Source organism: Camelina sativa, chromosome 10 (genome assembly GCF_030686135.1).
Source record: "Camelina sativa cultivar CO46 ecotype springtype chromosome 10, ASM3068613v1".
NCBI classification, from domain to species: domain Eukaryota; kingdom Viridiplantae; phylum Streptophyta; class Magnoliopsida; order Brassicales; family Brassicaceae; genus Camelina; species Camelina sativa.
The window spans coordinates 24,867,192-24,888,394 of NC_141889.1; the positions used below are offsets into that span (position 1 = coordinate 24,867,192).

Below are 21,203 nucleotides of genomic sequence, written 5' to 3' on the forward strand. Positions count from 1 at the left end.
ATTTGTGAGTTTTTGGAGCCTTTTGATGAAATCACTAATCTGATCTCAGGTTCAACATATTCAACTTCAAACTTGTATTTCATGCAAGTTTGGAAGATCAACAATTGGTTGATATCGAATTCACAGAATCAAGATGAAGTCATCATAAATATGATTGTCCCAAAGAGAGAAAGGTTTGATAAGTATTGGGAAGAGGTTAGTGATGTCTTTGCAATGACTACAGTGTTTGATCCAAGGTTGAAGTTAACACTTGTAAAATATTGTTTTGAAAAGAACGACAAGGGTTCTGCTGAGATAAAGATTAAACATTTTACGTGGTAAGCTTACTACTCTTTTTGAATCTTATGAGAATAAGTCCATTTTCACATCATCTTCTTCAGAGACACGTGAAACTAATCAGAAAACTGATGAGAATGAAGGAAAAAAAGGGAGTTTTGGCAACTATGATGTAAGTTCTCAGTCTCTTATGCTATTGGTTTTAATTTTTTTTTTTTGAGAAATGTGTATAGATGTCTAGATTTTTTTCTGGTTTAGTTACGGTTTTTTTTATATACATTTGCAGATTTTTTAAAAATGTTTTGGGTCTTGTTTTATACATTTGCAGAATTTTATAAACTTCCGCAAACAAACTGTTGTTACTAGTGGAAAGTCTTCCTTGGAAATGTATCTAGATGATCCACCTATAGACATGATAGAGTATGAGAGTTTGGATATTTTAAAATATTGGAAAGATAACTCTCAACGGTATGGAGAACTGGCGTCAATGGCTTGCGACCTCCTTAGTATATCAATAGTAGCATCTGAATCTTGTTTTAGTATTGGAACTCGAGTTTTGAACAAGTACATAAGCCGTCTTCTCCCAAAAAATGTTCAAGCACTAATATGTTGCCGTAATTGGTTAAAAGATTTTGAAGCATATGAAAATGGTAGGCAAACAATTTTCACAATTTGGTATTGATTGTGTAACTTTTAAGTGATATATATTTATCTTGATCTTCTATTACTTTGTCATATGTAGAGGAAGATGAAGAATTTGATGAAGATGAGACAATACCTTCTTTCCAATCAATTGTTGATGATGAAGCTTGATTTGGTTAATGAGACATCTTGACCTTGAGATTTATGTTTTCATCTTTCCATTTTAGTTTAATACTTTCAATTTAATACTTTCAGTTTAATACTTTCAGTTTACTATTTATTTGATTTAAATTTCAGTTTAAACATTTTCATTTGTTGTTTATGGTTCTACTTGTTTTGCTACGTTGATGTTAATCCGTAGAGGAAGTCTCAATGTTAACCCCTGAATTTTATCAAGACTAGTATATGACTTGGATTGTTTTTCTCCGTGTTGTGATGATTGAGTTGAAATGCGGTCCTGTATGAGTTTGTCGGTTTGTTTTACGTACGTATTGATATTGGATTATGTACTACTTTTGAGAGTTTCCTTACACTGTTACACATCTGAACTCTTGGAACGAAACACATATGAGAGTTTATAGTATATATTTCATTATGATCACTTGAAAATTACATAGCTCAAAAAAGTTAATAAAACAGAGAAGATATTATCAATCTTACGATACAAATGCATAATTGTTACATAGTTGCATATTTGTTGTTCACGGCATAGGGATGTCAAACGGACCGTATGGAGCTTGGTGGAGGAGAAGAAAAAATGCTCGTGGACATGTCTGTTTGTCCGCAAAACTAAGCAAAGCGGACATGGGCATTGATACATCGCCCGATGTCTATAACGGACTTGTCCGCAGTAAATCACTAAAAAGACGGGACCGTCACGATTAACCCGTTTGGGCGCGGACATACCCATTTGACATCTCTATATGGGTGTATTGGAGGATCTTAATTAATATTTTTTTCCCTTCTCTTTCTCTTTTTCGTATATTATGGAAAGCAAGGCTGACATAGTCTTTTTGATTTTTTGACTCTTTCTCTACAGTCAAAACGATCATGCTACGAGTCAAATTGTAACAAGAGACATAGTAGTTTGATTACTTATGTAAATTACCCCCACAATGATAAAATGGCTTGTGAGAGTCTAATGGAGAGGAGAAGAGTCCAATAAACCCTGGGTTATTTGTTGAAATTAAATAACCTAAATAAATATGCATGAAGTTGTAAAATATATCGGGAAATGGGAAAAAGATACCCAAGATTGTTTAAGTGGGCAAACGAAACTTCACGTTTATCTAGCAAAAAAAAGACACACACAAGTTACATGGACTGAGACATTATGAAACTAAAGAACGTTGGAAACATTCGTTTGTGTTTTTATTTTCCTCTTTTTTATCGATTTGAATTCAAATACCCTTACATTCTTTTTTTTTTGTCAACTGGAATTTTTATTAATCTACTTGTTGTGTAACCAAAAGTGAAATACAAAGCTAAAGCCGGCGTACGACATTGATGTCCCCAGAGTCAGTAAACCGGCGGACAACACTTATGTCCCCAGAGTCTAAAGATAGAACTACTAAACAGAAATTCTACAACCAAAAAAAAAGGAAACGATACCTTAAACTAAAAACAGAGATAACCGGCAATAAAACCTCAACAGAGACAATAGAACAAAGAAAATTAAGCACCCTTCTTCTGAAGAACCAGCGAATGAGATTTACCAAGGATGCCCATGGCCAAAACGAAGTAACATTTACCATCTCCTATCATGTTCCCAGAGTCTAAAAACAAAGGTAACCGGCAATAAAACCTCAAGAGAGTCAGTAGAACAAAGAAAATAAAGCACCCTTCTTTTGAAGCACCAGCGAATGAGATTTACCAAGGATGTCCATGGCCAAACCGAAGTAACATCTACTACCTCCTATCATGTTGAGAGCCGATCTCTCAAGAATTCATAAACCGGCAAGCAACTCGCTTCCGGACGCGACGACGACCCTTACATTCAAATTCTTAAATCCCAAAGTTGATTTTGCAGATGATTTTCTAGCATGGTGGTAGTTTTGTTTCCCCTTCTTCATTTATATTGGCATTCTTTTAGAACCGAAGAGATCAAAACTTAACTCATATACGAAGCAAGACTGAGGCACGTCTGGACGTTATAGACCGCCGAAAAATGTAGCGATTAATTTTTTGATCCAACGACTACAAAAGAACAATATTTGATCACTATGGAATGTTGTTGTCAGAGCCATCACTAACAATTAAAAATTATTTTAAGTTTGAGAATCCAACTTGCCACCTATCACTCCTCCACCTAGCACTTAACTAATATAACTAAAAGAGATTTTTGACAAAAATAGGGCCAAAAAATTTGTACGTAAAACCGGGCCGCAAGCACATGCTTCATCAGCTTGTGGCTTGGGCCAGCTCTGGTTGTTGTCATTGATCGATGTTGGTAATTAACGACTGACAAACGAACATGGATCTATTGTGATAAGCTGACCACTAAGGCCAGGTAAGTGCCTCTACTTGATTTCTTGGTTAATCTTTGTGTTTGTTCCAAAATGTTCAATTTCTAGAAAGTAATTATTTGGGCTACAACTACCCAAATTGTCTCCTTATTGCTAGTCAACCGCAACAATCCACCAGCAATCTCCATTTTCACCATACCATGTCCCATTCGGGTTAAGACAACTTCAAATTATAACAGCCTATCTTCACCGTCACGACACTTTTTTTTAATCATCTGTAACGCTTACATACAATACTCTGTAGAAGTTCATATTCTACATTAATGTGTGGTGTCCTCCCACACTGCTCTTTTCCACTTCCTCCGCTGCAATTCCTTTTTGTGCTCTCCAAACACTAGAATAACCTTGAATAGTGATCTTTATACAATACTTCATCTTTAAACTTTGTGGTCCCCTCAAAGAATGTCCTTCCACAATATTTTGTCAAATGTCCATTTGAATTTTATAAGCTAATATCCCACACCTTCGTCCACTCTAACAACACGTACTTCCATGTGACTCGAGTAATTGGTTTAGCCATACTAGCATATCATCTACCAAACTTCTGTTTGTGATCTACTACTCCAGGAAAACTACCAAAAACTATCGACCTTAATAGTGTTTGTGGTCCTCAACATTAACTTCTCCATGTCAACTTACATTCCAATTTTTAGAAACAATTGCCACACTCCTTCGCCTATGTAGGTTCCAATTAGTTGAGTAGTTTGTTTAACCTTACTGTATGTTGCACGTGTATACATTCTTACCAACACCATATCGACTTATATGGTGTTATCATCCATATGAGATTCCTTCCCATTTTTTTTTCCCTTTCATCTACAAGTTATAAGGCTGCTTTCTATGTCATTTATCAATTAATGTCGCCACACATATCTTAGGGTGTTCCGTCTCTCTTAACAAAAATTACTATATTTTCCTGACTATCCTGACAAACTGATCTTCACTTGGACTTCTTACTCTCTCTTTTAAGCTTACAGATAAAAGCCTCAAATTTTCTATACAAAAACCAGAAGATGCAATAAAGACTCCCTAAAATAATAAACCAACACGCAATAGATAATTCACTCAAAGAAATAATGCAACACTCAATTTCAATCAAAGCAAGCAAAGCACACAAAAATAAAACACAGTCCAAGTCTTCGTCTTCGTCTTCTTCATCACCAACCTTCCCCACTAGAGGAATTATCCCTGGTACTCTCGCACGATATTGACTCCTAACCTTTCCTCTTTAAAAAAAACATTCATTACACACTTTTGGCTTCACGCGCATTTGCGGTTCAGGTTTTTACACCGCTTTTGAGGATTGATTTCCACTCACCACAAAATCGAGCTTAAGATTAGAATCCTACTAACTTTCACAAAATAAAAGTCAAGAACAAGTTTGTACAAGACAAAACTGGTTTCCGGAAACTTTCTTTGAAAACAATTTTTTTTTTTAAACAAAAATCATTTTTGAAATCTTAACCCTCCGGGTCAGCACCGGAGTGGCCTTAACCGGCTGTGATACCAAAATAATTAAACGTTGGGAAAAGTATAAAATAATTCATTGGTGCTAATCAAGTCTTTTATGCTTTGCTGATGAGTGATGAGTGTGTTACCGATCGTGATGAGATCGATGAAGAACGCTATGAGATTCTTAGGTCCGATTGAGTCTTTAAAAGGTGCTCATATTTAGGTCTCGATTCGGGGTTATGTATTTGTAATCGGTGTTTGTTGAAGTGATAACGAGGTTAAGCTTTTTCAAAACCTAACAAGAACCTAAGATCATCTCCACTCCAATAACCCTCTTAAGTTGCTCAAATATTAATTAATCATATAATTAATATTAAACTAATTAAAGCAACCCACTTAAAACTTAAACAAAATCATCCCTCCACTAGAGAATCCCAAAGAAGGTTGCTCAATGATTTAAATAATATTTTTTTTAATTTTTGTTGATTAATTATCAAATTTTAATAATCTAAAATGATAAAACAATTATTTATACTATTTATATTACATAAAATAGAAAACAATAAAATTTTCCAAAATTCAGAACATTAAACATATTTTCCAAAATTCGGAATAAGATTTATTGTTGGATTGCACCAATTTTTTGCCAGATATGCTCAATCAAGTCTTTTTTCAAACGATCATGCATTTGTACAAAGGAGATATACTTTTTTCAAAGTGATGATCACAGGATTCACAAAGACAGGATTATAACACTGTAATAGTGTAATATATATAGGGGTTGATCCAACACAAGACCTAATACAAGACTGAAGCTAATCGAGAGCAATTGGGTTTTCCATTAGCAATCAAGTCTAATTAATTACTTCACTAATCATCGTAGCATAATTAACTTCCACTGGCTAGAAAAGAAAAGCTCATAGAAGGTTTTGTTCAAACATTTTATCATAGACGGTTTTGTTTAAACATATAAATAGGGTCACAGAATTTTGTGGCCACTCTAAAGTCTACGTCATGAATCTATGATTCTACTCTTAGCATAAACAAAGAAAACTAGCCATGTGATGTTATAAAACTCTTGAAAAGATATAGAGAATCACTGTCTTTACTAGGTGGCCTCTTCCATCACATGTTACTCGGTGGCTAGAGCCACTGGGTAATAATGGTAATGTAACTCGCTGATAGACTCCTGGATGAGGATCTATTCCCAAGGACACACTTTGCAATATTTTAGAGAGGATGGACGGAATGATGATGATGAATGGATGGACGATGCAGCAGAATGGAGAGATGATCGGCGGAGAAGGTGAAGAGGTGGAATTGCAGCGGATTGAAGAGGAGAACGAAGTGTACTTCTAAGAGAGATGGAGATCTCTTAGACTACAGGCTTGATTACAACTTATATATGACACACTAAGAAGTAGACAAGTTGAGAAGATACTACACACTTCCCTGATCAAACAAGTAGAAAGAAGGTTTTTGATTGAAATGTTTGATGAGAAACAAATGAGAACTACATTGACTTTTTATAGGAGAAGGGGTCGAAGGAGAATAGGAGAGAAGGGAGAAATAAATGTCTAGGAAATCATGCAAGAGCATTAAAAAGGTCAAGCTCATGCACAATGCCTAGGAAAATACAAAATCATTAAATGCAAAGTTTGAACAAGAGAAAAATAGAAAATGGGCCAAGTCAAAGAGATGGGCCTTGGACCACGAAATGGGGTGACATAGGGGTCTTGAAAGTGTCACTTAAGCCTCATTAAAAACCTTGTCAAGAAAACCCAATGGAACAAAACTTGACAAGGGAAAAAGAGTGCATAAGCAACATAAGCAACATTGGGTTTTCTTGACAAGGGAAAAAGAGTGCATAAGCAACACTTAACCCTTCATCGAACACCCTGAGTTGTGATCATCATTAAGGTGGTTTGAGTCATGTGTTCTTGCTTCTTGTACAGCTCCCTAAGTATTCCATTGATGGCTTGGTTGAACCTCTTGTATTTTGACCTTGTTAGAGGACCCACCGGAATAATCAACGCTTCCTCCGATGCTTCCTCTGGTACAAACTGCTCCTCTGATGCTTTCTCTGGTACAAGTTGCTCCTCAGGTCCGTGTGGTTTGGTTGAGCTGTCCATGGTCTCATCACTCGCCAACTTCATCTCCAGAGAGTTTCGTCCATCTTTGATGCCCAACGTGGTACACTGAATAATAGAGATTAGGGAAAGTTTAATACACTTGTAAAGTTACAACAAACAACAAGAATAATGTATTGGCAGAAGAAAGGATCGTTCTTATACCGCTAGCAACTCCACCACTAGCTCCATCACGGAATGTAGCATGGTAGATTGATCTTCTTGCTAACTCTGAGGCTTCTTCAATCGATTTTGGTTTGAGTGGTAACAATAATACTAAATAAAATCAGATTTTGGTTTGGGATTGTGACTAAAAGAGAAGTATGTTAGAAATAGAGAATTACCCGCTGTCGAGAACACCCTAAGCGTATGGTGAACCGGAACCAACAGAGAATCTGTCTCCCTTAAGTCTTCCACCGTAAGCATCTCAACATTTTGCTTTGTTGTGTGAAACTATAGACCAGAAAGGAAATAACAGTTAGGATATAAAGATTGAAGTACTGATTGTTTCATCCTATCCAGAAATCATTGTGCCAACATAAAGTCCCATTCCACGGTATGAGTAGAGCATGTTAGCAAGAAGCTTTGAAGCCCCCGAAATTGTTTGCCAGCTCATGTAGACGACACTAGAACAAAGAAACAAACCACACTCTCTATTAGAGTCATAGATTCCAGATTTAGTAGACAAGCTAACAAACTACATTAACATAAACTGGGACAAGCTTTTAGAAACAAGAAATCAAAAGAAACCATATGTATGCCCTTGCAATGAAGACAACTGATAGACGCAGACATCAATTCAGAAAGCTTACAAAAAAATACTCTTTAGGTACCTTAATTCCCATATTTCTATGCCAGAATTGGCAATCAACAGCTCCACCAGCCATTGTACCAAGCATATAAGGATTAATTTCAATAATCTTCTTCACAGACTACGACGCTGGATTGGAAAAAGTAAAACACACACGCAAAACATCAGCAATGACACAAATGCCTACTTTCTTATAGGTACAATATCACTGGCTAACATAATAAAGATCAGAACTTCAATCTTTAGAGAAATAAAGCCGGCAAGAATGTAATTCAATCTTTAGAGAGGTCACAAGTCTCAAGTCAACACATAGAGAAATATGAAATAAACATAAAACATATTCAAAAAGAAACATACAAATATATCCTCCCATGCTAGCTCAAGAATCAGCAGCTACCATAACACCTTCTTTAAAGATAAACGCAAGTGTAGTTGTACCCTTTGCAGGCTTCACCATCTCTACAGATTTCTTCTGAAACCCATCAAACTAAGAAAAGAAACCAACACAAACAAAGCAAAATCCCACAATCAGAATAAAAACCAAAATCATAAGTATTATAAGCGTAACAAAAATTGAATTTCGAAAACTAAAACTCACATCAGTTGTTCAAGGAAAATCAAATGAAGGTACAGACGAAACCCCATCAAACATCTCACTGTTTGATCCAAAGCCAATCATAGGCATATGTCTCAAATCCACTAGTGTCAAGCCGATCGGTGTGGCCATCGCCTACCTCAACCAAAAGCCCACCAGTTATAGCCGGAAAAATCAAAGGATTCGAGGTGAATCCACAGATTTTCCGGTTTCGATCTTAATCGCCCTCGAGTCGCCATTTAGGTCAAGAGAGAAGAGAGAGAGAGTCGGGGAAGAAAGAGGAAGAAAATTGGCTTTTATATTTAAGCATCTTCCAATCGCAAAACGCCACGTAGCGTTTCTCATCGGTTGCTCAAAGTGCTTCTCAAAGAATCGATTCTCAGCTTGTTGGACCAAAATAAGGATTTTTTTTTTCAAATTTGAGGTTCAATTTGAAGAGAACCACTGAGAGTAACTCCCAGTGGAGATGGTCTAAGATCTATCAATAACTTATCTGAGACACAAGTTAGAAGAGCAATTGAAATGTTTGTAGAACTTGTAGGTTTTAATGAAAAAAATTAAATAAAGAAGTCACATGTAAGAGAATGTGTTTATGTGATTGAACAACTTGGTGGCAATTGAAGTGCTTCTCAATTTTGGAATGTCTTCAGCGTTCTTCACGCTATTACAGAAAAGCTTCTTCAATTCTTATTCTCAAACGTCAATTTTTCTTTGTTCTCCTACTAAAAATTATAACAATTATCAGATTTGTGATTGTGTTTTTTGATCTCATATCAAAGAAGAAACCAAAACAGGTTCTTCTCTTCTTCCTTTTTCGTGTAAATTTATTTTTAATAGGTAAGATCCATACAAGAACATAATAGAAAAATTGTTGTTTCAATAAAAATGATCTGAATCCAACTTCATTTGAAGGAATAAATATTTCTAAACAACGAGGTGGTGGGCTAGTGGTTCTAGCCTTGGTGGAAAAGTCATCATGTTGGTCTAGGCAAGAGAACGATTCTCGACAAGCGCATAATTGCTCAGTTTTATCCCTTTGGCCAAATGGGTATGGGCCTATTGCTTACGGCCCATTTGCATACCTGGGGAGATCTTACCCTTGGAATACCCTTTCCCCAAAGAGATTAGTCTCGGACCCCTCCATAGATTTGGAGATTTACTCTCTGAGTTGACAAAATATATATATATATATAAATATATATATATATATATATATATTTCTAGACTTATTCATCCCACTTGTACATTAACTTTGGCGTTCCTTTACCCTCAGCATGGTATATTCCATCTTCTCTAGCATCCCAAAAAACATTTATACCATAACGACCTATGATAATTGTACCTACATATGCCTTAAAATAAGCATGATACCGGTACAACATTGCAACAACTAAGACTCCAACTCGGGTATATTATCATATTATTAAAAATTATATTATCATATTTTTCTAAAAAATTGCAACACTAAACGATAAATATCATATTATTTTTTATATTAATATAGTAACAGCATTAAAATGATGTTATTTTTTGTAAACGATGACACCTCACTCTCACATGTGTCATGTGAGTGAGCATCCATTTTGAAATTGGCACTATTTATACTAATTGGATATGAAATTTAAATTTTATTTCAGTTTGGCTAGAAATTGACATTAGGTTTTTGTACAGCTAAAAATTGACACTTTTGAAAAAGTACAATATGAAATGCCCTTTTTCATACACATCACATATACGCCCAAGTCTTTAAAGAAGCCTTCGTTCATGGGAAAGATAGAAGGTGAGGGTCGGTTTGTGACAGAGAATGTCGTGTAGTGAACATTCCTAGAAAGTCAGATGATTCTTTAACTTGCTGTTACTCTTCCTCTGAGAAAACCGGTAATCTCGATCCCACACTTCTCTTCATTTCATCAGGATAGTCTCCAAATACCAAAGGCTTCAACATCTTGACTTATCAAATTACCTTGTACTTTATTTTATACAATTTTGAAACAGAGGCATGAGCTAGCAACATGTTATGGCTTGCGAGATATGGTTCTATAGAAGAATTTCCAGTAGAAAAATTGGTGTATTTGTTAGGAGAACAATTTCCAGGCGGCGAGATTCCTTGATCATACGAACCAATGGCGAATATTGTAGCATCGTTTATTCTAGTCCATAACTTCACATCCTCCCCAAACTCCCTAAAGCATACATCTAACCTTCGTTAAGGTTTTTGATTGTGGCCTTCATTAACTTAGAGTCGGCTCTCTCTGCATAAGCAATGAAGTTTTTTCTGCAATATAAAAAAAAACTTTTTTTTTAACAAATTCATATCAAAAAACGACTTTTATGGTTAGATCATAATATTTGTGTTATCCATTACATGATTTTGCGGTTGAGGCGTTGAGCCATCCTCCGTACTCATCTTCGATAGACTAAGGATGGTCATAATGGTATAGCCTAACGTGTGGTTCGATTCCTGTAAGTAGTTTGCCAAAACTTGAGTTAGAAGCTACGAATTTGCTTTATAAGTTGCAATTACGTGCGTATAAAGACAAAAACCTAACCATGGGTTTTTAGTTCTTTGATGAGGTTCTTCTAAAACAATAGGCCTTTTGGGTTAATGAATCCTCTTCCATCTGAAAAATCTCACAGACAATAAAAACCGTTAAAAAACATCATCGTTACTTGCAAGAAAAAAAGAAACCAGGACAACGAGGCATTACTACTTACTAGATCATAGTCTTGTCCAGGAGATTGAGAATCTGAATGATTGTAAGCCCATTTCTGCCATGAGCTTAACATCTTCCTGCTCAAAAGTAACAGCAACATCTTATTTGAGAAAAGGAAGCCAGAGACTTACGATAACTTCTTTGAAAAGTAAACGGCAAAGAGAATGAGAGAAAAAAAAAAAAGAAACCTTGTAAATGTGATACCCATCAGATGCTATATCTCCATTACTTCATTTTCTGCGAGCTTCGAACAAGTGTGTACATCGGAGGTTGCTCATATAAACAGTGGTGGATCTAGAAAATTTATTCGCTCGGAGAAAATATATAACAAAAACTTAAATATTAATATATTAAATAACATATAAAATTTTTCATATGAAAACTCTCAAACATCTTACAAAACCACCTTACGCTCATTCAACATTTAAAACTTTTCTATCAATTTTTTATTTGTGACAGATTCAAGTAACTCTTTTTCAATATAACAAACAAGACAATCACTTAGAAACTGATCTCCAATTTTATTGCGTGTAGCCGTCTTCACCAATTTCATTGCCGAAAAACATCTCTCAACACTTGCTGTTGCAACTGGTAAAGGTAAGACTAACTTTAAAAACCTGTAAACCAAAGGATGTGCAAGATGTTTTTGGGTTTTTACCATCAAACAAGAAAGATCTCCAAGACTTTTCAAGTTTTTAAATCGTTCATCTCTGCGTACATTGTCAGTGTAGATATCAAGATGCTGCTCAAGACACAAAGTCTCCCCATAACTAATGTCATCTGGATAAAACTTAACCAACTTCACCAATTTATCCTTGTCAAACTCGCAAAATGAATCAAGAGGACTTAAAAAAGCCATACATATAAGTAGATCAGTGTTTACCACCGTAAAACGATCATTGAACTCTTGAAGCTGTAAGTCTAGAATAGTGTAGAATCAGTATCTTATAATGATGCAAGTTGGTTGTATTGGTTCTCCTTCTTGGTTTCCTTGGATCAACAAAGACTTCTTCCATGACAAGCATTTCAGCATGATGTTTCTCGCAAAAAGATGAAAATTTATCCATAAGTGAATCCCATCCATCATCCCTAAGCTTCTGCAATTCTCCCTTAGTAGATTCCACCAATGACATGGCATTCAAAATATCTTGATCTTTCTTTTGCAAAGCCATTGAGAAATTCTCAGTCAATCCCAAAATAAGTAGCATTAGTTGCATATAGAACACATAATCAAAAGTATGAAAGTACTTGAGAAGACCATATGCTTGACGTTTTTTGGAGTCTTCAACGCCTTCATTTTGGATATACTCAAGAACCTCAATGATACTAGAAAAAAAACTCAACTAATCATTCCAATGTTTTCTTATGAGAACCCCATCGAGTATTTCCAGGTCTTTGAAGCGAAATTTCTTGATTCAATCATGTACCAGTGTTAATCTCCCCTCTACTAATTCCTTCCTGCACTTTTCTTCGGTAATTTTCTTAAATCATATCTTGCCTTTTGCAAGAAGCTCCAACGACATTCAATAATGTAGAAATCATATCAAAAAAATCACCAACGTCAAAGTTTTTTTTTGCGATTGCAACCACCACCAACTGGAGTTGATGAGCAAATCAATGAACATAATAAGCAGCACTGTTTTCTCTAACAAGCCATTAAATACCCCCTTCATGTTGCTAACTCCATCATAGCCTTGCCCTCACAGCCTTTTACAGCTCAACCCATATTTAGAAAACAAATTATCAATAGCAGACTTCAAAGATGCAGATGACGTGTAACGCCCGTGTCCCGAAAAATATGAATATTGGATTTTTATATCGGGAATTGAAGTGGATTTTGTTTAATCACTGTTGGTTTATTAACCTGATCGATTTATTGATTAACCAAAATGATGGTTTAATTAATTATTGGTTTAGCTATTTTCTGGTTTAATTAAATTAAACCAAAGAAGCCCTAATTCTTCTCTACAAGGATCACGCTTCTCTTCTCTTCAGTAATAGAGGTTTGTTGCCGCTGGATGCTCAGAGAGAGGGAGAGGAAGAGGGATAACTCTTTTTTATTTGGTGTAAAGGAGAAAGAGAAGGAGCTTTTTCCGTAGAGTAAAGAGAGAAATAGAACTGTCAGTGTTTGGGAGAAAGAGGATCCGACTGCTCAAATCGTTTTGAAAGTTTCATGGGGTGTTTCTCAGTCGCGGATTGAGACAAGCGGATGTTTCGAGATCGATTGCGGTTTCTCCTGAGATCTGAAATTTGGTGGGAAGCTTCATGAAGTCTAGAGCTAGTTAGTCACCGGAGGGATTTGATAGTCAACAGGCATTTCTAGGCTGTTGCAGATGTTAGGAGAGTCTCAACTGGTTGTATTTGATAAGGTGAGTGCGTGACCATGAGCTTATCTAAGCGATTGGGTTGTATAACTTTTTTGTGTGATGATGTGTAGGTGTGGTGAATGTGTTATTGGGTGTTCAGTTTAATGTCTGGTTTGTTATATTTTATTTGTGGTTGTACTCATGATTTGCTTGTGTGTATAGCTCGTAGATGGGAGGATCGTCTCACTGGGTATTTCTGGTAATACTCACGCATCTCATTGTGTTTGTGGTGCAGGTAATGTGTAGAGTGGAATCATGGCAATGAGGAGGAGGATGATCTAGGGTCTCCGTTTTTCTGTTGTGTTTATATTATTTTGTTGTTGGAACCTTCTTAGAAGTATGCTAGGTTGCTGGTTTACATTGGTTATGATTGATATTGTATTTATATTAAATTAGAGTTTATTTGGTTTGTCTTCCGCTATGCATGATGATTTTTTGTTAATTTATTGTTTGGGTTCTGATTAAATATTATGGGGTATTTAATTATATTATTATTAGAAAAAATGGGTTGGGTTGTTTTAGTTTGGTATCAGAGCCCTTACGGTTCTAGGGCAGTTAAGTGGATTGGTGTGAGAGTGGTTTAAGGGAATTTAATTGCTGGAATTATTTTCCTGTTGTTTGGTGCATGATGTTGTGAATGGTTGTTGTGTGATGGAAATTAATTATGAGTAGTTAGTCAATTTGAGTTAGTATGGAGTCTTAGAATTATCCTCGTCGAGCCTTCAATGAGATTACATGGTAAGTTGTTTTGTGTGTTGTTAGTTGTGTAGTGTTTTTAGCTTATGTACGGGAAGTGCAGTTGGCTATTAAAAAGTTGTTGGAAATTGGTGGATTACGTCTATAACACCCCCGAACCGTTCTAGAACTAAGAACGAATCGGACGCGTTACTTGTGATGCCCGTAGACAATCCAACTGTGGTTATTAGGATGAATCCAATACCTTAGTCAGTTCATCTGCGGGTGTCGTTCCTCTCGAACACGGCCTAAGCCTTTTCAACCCGTACCATGTCCGCGAGTTGTGTTAGTCCGGAAAGGACAAATATCGAGTAGAACACTTACAAAGGATTGGGATCCCAGAGCCTAAGGCTCAAATCGAGTCAATAACAATAAATCTAGTTTTACAAATATTTCTTTACAAAGGTAACAAACTCTACACCGGTATCCAGCGTTCGTGCTTTCCCAAAAGGTCTCCCAACTAAGGTTACCTGAAAAACAAAAGTACAATCTTGAGTAATCTAAGATTACTCAGTGAGTTCGTGATCTAACCGAACAACAACCCCAAACCCAATCCCCCAATCAACAATCAAGCACACAACACACAATCAATCTTAAACAAGCAATCATACTCCATACAGAGTATTCACAGCGGAAGCTATCTAACACAAACAAAATGGCACCACAGCCATCATACTACTCACTACAAAACGTAAAGACCTTTACTACTAATAATACGATTCTGATTTCCCACAAGGCAATGTCTTCCGAACCTTAGCCACAAAGGTTAGAAGGATTACATCCCTTCCCCAAACATGTGTATAAGGGACCTATTCCCTTACGGCAAAATTTACTACTTCGTCAAGTAGTGCCCGATGGTAGCGAACCGCTCCGAGCCGCTGAGACAATCACGACCTCGCCACACACTAGTCATAAAAATGACTAACACCACACTATAAGAGCCTGACATACAAGTCAGTACTACTCGCAACCAGATCTACTAACACACAAGTCAGTCGAGCAACAACAAGACTAACTAACAACAATCAATCAATCAATCAACAAACAAACAAACAAACAAACAATCAAACAAACAATCAATCAAACAAACAATTAACTAACAACACACACAACGTCGGTTATCATGCCAATAAATACCGATTATTGACCATGAACAACCAAGCAGCATAACAGCTATACCAACAATAGCCTAACCTCACAAAATTGCATAACCAACTTCACTACAACAACTAGATCTCAAAACTATACCCAGTATAGTTCCTAAACCTCACACCGACTTTACAAAATGAAAATAGATCAAGCAAGGATGCTAGATCTAACCCAACAAATAGATCTAACATAGAAACGTAAATCTAACTATTATACACAAATATAAACATGCAACCTCCATCCTAAACCCATACACAAAATAAGATCCTAGTCATGTGCTACTACACATGCTTCGGTACTCACCTTGGCCTTAATGTAGAGAAAACAACATTCCTCCCTTGCCCGCCTATTGATCTCGATCCGACTAGCTTTATCCAAAGATGGATATAAGCTTCAGACCGAACCAAGAACTTAGAAAAATATTCTAAAAAGAATAAGAGACTAAGGTCAGGACTTACTTACCGGAAACCCGATCACGATTCTCGACTCGACCAACTTCTACCCGACTCGCCTCTGCAAGCTTCCCGAACTAACTAACGATCTTGGATTTTGTTGGAAAGCTAATGAACTAAGCTAGATTTCGTGGCTTATATATAGGGAGAGGAGTCTTAGCTCTTAAGCTAAGGCAAGCACGAGGTGGCGGATAAGCATTATTCAAAAGCTTATCCTTATCCTCTCTCATTCTTATCCAAACTCAAGGTTACGCCAACTTAAGTTGCACACACACCATTCCCATCCAAAAGTGTGCCACCTCGTGGTCAGCACACTCCAAGCTGGTGTGACAGCTACTTACACCATAAGCACCTCTACGACAATGCAGCTCCTCGGCCAAAACTGAACTAAGAGTTTTCCGACCGATTTTTATAGCTCAACACATGTAATGTGTCTTGTCCTTAACCACTTACTAACCTTGTTGTCCCGTATCCATAACAGCTCCCTCTCGGTAAAACTAGTTTTCTCAGTACAATTGATCTTTCCATCGACCAAATTGTTTTACCCTTGATAGCCAACTTCATAACCTTTAGTAAACACTCGATCATGTCCTTTGACTGGATGCATATCATCTTCCCATAGCCTTACAGCCCAATTCCACTGATAGTCGGTCCTTCTCTTCTTGATACTTGCCGGTAGCCGATAAAAATCTTTAACTTGCTCATGGTTTCATATAAAAATCAATTCAACCATTTTTCTTCGATCAATCCTTCGGATAAGGCTTGATTTACTAATGGCTCAACCAAATTTTTCTTTTCGAAAAATTTTCCAAGTCTCGGTCGCACGTCCATGTTTGCGGCCCTCCGTCCGTATACTAGGTCAAAATCAGGGGCATTACAACGGCGGTATCGGCAAATACCGTTGGCGGGGATTTGTGAAAGTGGATGTGTTGGAAATGGATTTCCGAGAAGTTAAGATGGATATTTATTATAGATTTTTTCTTTTGGGACTTGTGTGTCCTGTGGAAAAGGAAATAGCTCGAGATTTCTATAAATGGAAAGTTTCCATAAATAGGAAGTTACTAAAAATAGAAAGTTTTATGAATAGTTAGAACATGTCTATTTTTGGAAAGAGTGTCGGTGAACACCAAAATGTTTGAGATGTTTGGAGTGAGGCTTGGGGGTGGCCATGGCAGGGGTGATATTCTGGGAGAGAACATGGTGTTGGAAGGAAATTGAGATGTTCTACGCGGATCACGGGGGGTGGTCCCGGTTAGAGAAATGTTTATAGACGCTATGACCGTTTTCTATAGAAACGGGGGTCCTAAACAACTCATGAGGACATGGGGGTTCTCCTGAGGGGACGGGGGGTTCCCTAGATACCGATAGCTCGAGGGACTGCGGTCTTAAGGGTGGCAGAGGAAATAGGGGTTCTCCTGAGAAGATGGGGGTTCTCCTGGTACTAAGATCCAGAGGGTGACGATCTGAGGGTGAGACGGTATGACTAGAAGACGGGAGGTTTGAGAGTGAGATCGGTATGACTTGAAGGTTGCGAACTAAGAGCAGATGAGTTGGGGGCAAAAGTTTCAAGGACGTGGAGATAAGCAGTGTAACCGGATGCAGATTTAGGAGATTGATGGGGGTTCAATCTCAGATTTCCTGTTGTGATCGGATGCGGATCTCGAGGATGATGGGGGTTTAATCTCGAGGTTTCTATGTTTTTACCGGGAGGGTCAGGTTTATGCTGGTCGGGGGGACCAGAGTGTTGATGATTGGGTGAGTCTTGTTTGGGTTGACAGGTGGGGTTTGATTTGTTCTGACTAGTGGGGTCAAGGTTATGTGGACCGTTGGGACACGTGGATATGCAGACAGTTGCGGCAGTTGCACTAAAAAACTTGGTTGGCGGTGTTCAGTCGGGTGGAGGATGTGCGGGCCGTGATGATGGTTGCATGGAGGTCTTTGGCGGATGAATGATGTTGCGGGATTCGAGGACGAATCCTTGTTGGTGAGGGATAATTGTAACGCCCGTGTCCCGAAAAATATGAATATTGGATTTTTAATTCAGAAATTGAAGTAGATTTGGTTTAATCATTGTTGGTTTATCAACCTGATCAATTTATTGATTAACCACAAGGATGGTTTAATTAATTATTGGTTTAGCTATTTTCTGGTTTAATTAAATTAAACCAAAGAGGCCTAATTCTTCTCTACATGGATCACGCTTCTCTTCGCTTCAGTAATAGAGGTTTGTCGCCGTTGGATGCTTAGAGAGAGGGAGAGGAAGAGGGATAAATTTTGGTTATTTGGTTTAAAGGAGAAAGAGAAGGAGAACAAGGTGTTTCCTTAGAGTAAAGAGAGAAACATAACTGTCAGGATTTGGGAGCAGGAGGATCCGACTGCTCAAATCGTTTCAAAAGTTTCGTGGGGCGTTTCTTCTCAGTCGCGGATTGAAACCGGCGGGTGTTTCGGGATCGATTGTGGTTTCACCTGAGATCTGATCATGCTGAAATTTGGTGGGAAGCTTCGTGACGTCTAGAGCTAGCTTTTCACCGGAGAGATTTGATAGCTAACGAGCGTTTATGGGATGTTGTAGACGTTAGGAGAGTCTCAACTGGTTGTATATGTTGTTATAATCAGTTTGATAAGGTGAGTGCGTGACCATGAGCTTATCTAAGTGATTGGGTTGTGTAACTTGTATTTTGTGATGATGTATAGGAGTGGTGAATGTGTTATTGGGTGTTCAGTTTAATGGCTGGTTTGTTATGTTTTATTTATGGTTGTACTCTTGATTTGCTTGTGTGTATAGCTCGTAGATATGAAGATCGTCTCACTGGGTATTTCTGGTAATACTCACGCATCTCATTGTGTTTGTGGTGCATGTAATGTGTAGAGTGGAATCATGGTAATGAGGAGGAGGATGATCTCGGGTCTCAGTTTTTGTGTTGTGTTTATGTTATTTTGTTGTTGGAACCTTGTTAGAAGTGTGCTAGGTTACTGATTTACATTGGTTATGAATGATTTTGTATTTATATTCAATTGGAGGTTGTTTGGTTTGTCTTCCACTATGCATGTTGATTTGTGGTTAGTTTATTGTTTGGGTTGTAATTAAATATTATGGGGTATTTAATTATATTATTATTAGAAAAACAAATGGGTTGGGTTGTTTCATGACGTTTCTTTTACATGAACAAGTTCAATAAACCTTTCTTTCACTGCTCCGCTCTTATCAACAAATCGGAACAGAACACCATTTGTTTTTTGTGAGATATATCTGCGGACTCATCAACTAACAGACCAAACACACCATAATCAATAATTGACTTCACTACTTCTGCAAAAGAATTCACGATCTCCTTTTGAATCTTTGGAGAAATCATCTGGTTATTTTTTGGAGCATTATTCAAAATAACCTTACTTATAGCATCATTTTGTTCTCCTGTGTATTTCAAGAGTTGCAAGAAATTTCTCTATTGGCAGATTCTTATGACTCATCATGACCACGAAAAGACAATCCTTGTCGCAACAAATATCTGGAAGAATCAATGGAAGCATTTAAACGAATGCGATACTCCTTCTTCACCACATCGTCTTGCTTAAACAAGGCATGCACGATAGACTGACCTTGCTTCATCAAGTTATCACATTTTTTAGCAGCACAACAGTGAGAACTGTTGGATGATTTACTGATATGAGTGTCTAACCTGTCCGGCTTATTCCAAATACAAAATCCTTCTTTCACAAACGCATCATTCCCACATTTCTTTTGTACATCATCTTTAAATAAGTACCACCACAAACAAAAAACTCTCTCTGTTGATACACTATACTCTAGCCAAGTACCATACTTCTCAAACCAAGCTAGATTAAATCGCCTCATTGCATTACTCATCTTTTTTTTTAAAGGATGACCATAAGGTTGGCATGGACCTTTAACAAGATATCTGCGTGTTATCTCGTCTCTTTCATTCGGATGATAACTCATTATCTCTTTCCTCTCAGCAGGATCCCATGGCAAATCAAAGATATTGGTGTTGGATGTTGAACCAGAAATTGGTTTGGAAAATCATTTCATATTGGCTTGCATATTGGTAATTTATCTATAAAACAAAACCATGTCACTAGTTAAAGAATTAGAAAAATACAATAATTTATCACATCAGTCAAAAATCATCACAGGAAATATTCAGTAAAATAAATTACTTAAAGAACACATTAAACTATCTCTCAAAAATTATGAATTTTATATTCATTGAATTATGAAACAAAATTCCATAAAAGCATAACCATCAGATAAACATATATGTGCCAATAAAAAACAGAAATTCAAAAAGACTTATAAATGTTTCATCGTTACAATAAGTGTTGAAAAAACTAGTTTAGGGTTTTTAATTTATAAAGCTAATTAGTTTTAGTTTACAAATAAGGATTTTATTGATTAAAAAATATTAATAATGTGGGTTTTGGCCTTCTAGAAGGTTTAAACAAAATATGGTTAAACCATTGAGGCAAAAATAAATTTTACATTCCATGGTGGGGACCGTTTTTTGGTTTTTAATGGTGGCAATTATTTACATTTATAAAAAAAATAATGCAAACTCATACATTTTTTTTTTCATTGGTGCAGCTGCTACCACCTTGGTAGCCGTGGGTCCGCCTCTGCATGTAAAAGCTTTTATTTAGGGTCCAAATGGTAACCGCAAATATAGTAGTGCAGGACAAAAAATTTGATAGTGCATTACGGTTCAACTGCAGTACGTGCAGGACAAATGTATTTGCGGGATAAGTGCGGGTATTCCAAAATAAGCGGTAAAAAATAATGTTTGATTGGTGAAAACTATGTACAGTGCGGATTTCATATTTTTATTAATAACTAGTATAATTATATATTTTAATTTTTTGTATTAATACATAACTTATTCTTGTAATATATTTTTTTTGTTCAAAGTATAATTGTTTCAGTTTAAGTAATTATTATACACAATTTTTTTATATAAAAATCAGTTAGTTTTAAAACATAACGCACTTGAACTGTGGAACCGCATCTAAATATGTGTGTATCACTTGTAATGTGCGGTTTTCAAATTTTCTTCATAATATCCGCTTTTACCTATTCTTATTTTTTGGTAGTGAATGGTAACAAAGGAAAAGCGGATTTGAATTGTTTTTGTTAAAAACCGCACAGCATCCCCCAATCAACAATTTTTAAACAAATTTGCGTTTTTGAAAAAAATTAAAAAAAATGATTTGATTATTTTTCAAATATTAAAACAGTACCTACTTTATAAAAAAAAATATACATTCTCTTTATCTTCTCTTTCTACCTCTTAGTTTTTTTTACTTAGGTATCTAAAGTTTATTATTGTCTAAAAATGTTTCTT

General features: G+C 36.5%; 3 pseudogenes; all 3 read right to left on the reverse strand.

Moving 5' to 3' along the window:
- Window positions 1-5,798: 5,798 nt before the first annotated feature.
- On the reverse strand, window positions 5,799-11,378 carry LOC104720616 (proteasome subunit beta type-5-B-like; annotated as a pseudogene).
- A 160-nt stretch (window positions 11,379-11,538) lies between these two features.
- On the reverse strand, window positions 11,539-12,352 carry LOC147937313 (uncharacterized; annotated as a pseudogene).
- Window positions 12,353-12,626: 274 nt separating this feature from the next.
- LOC109126892 (uncharacterized) lies at window positions 12,627-19,714 on the reverse strand (annotated as a pseudogene).
- Window positions 19,715-21,203: the final 1,489 nt, after the last annotated feature.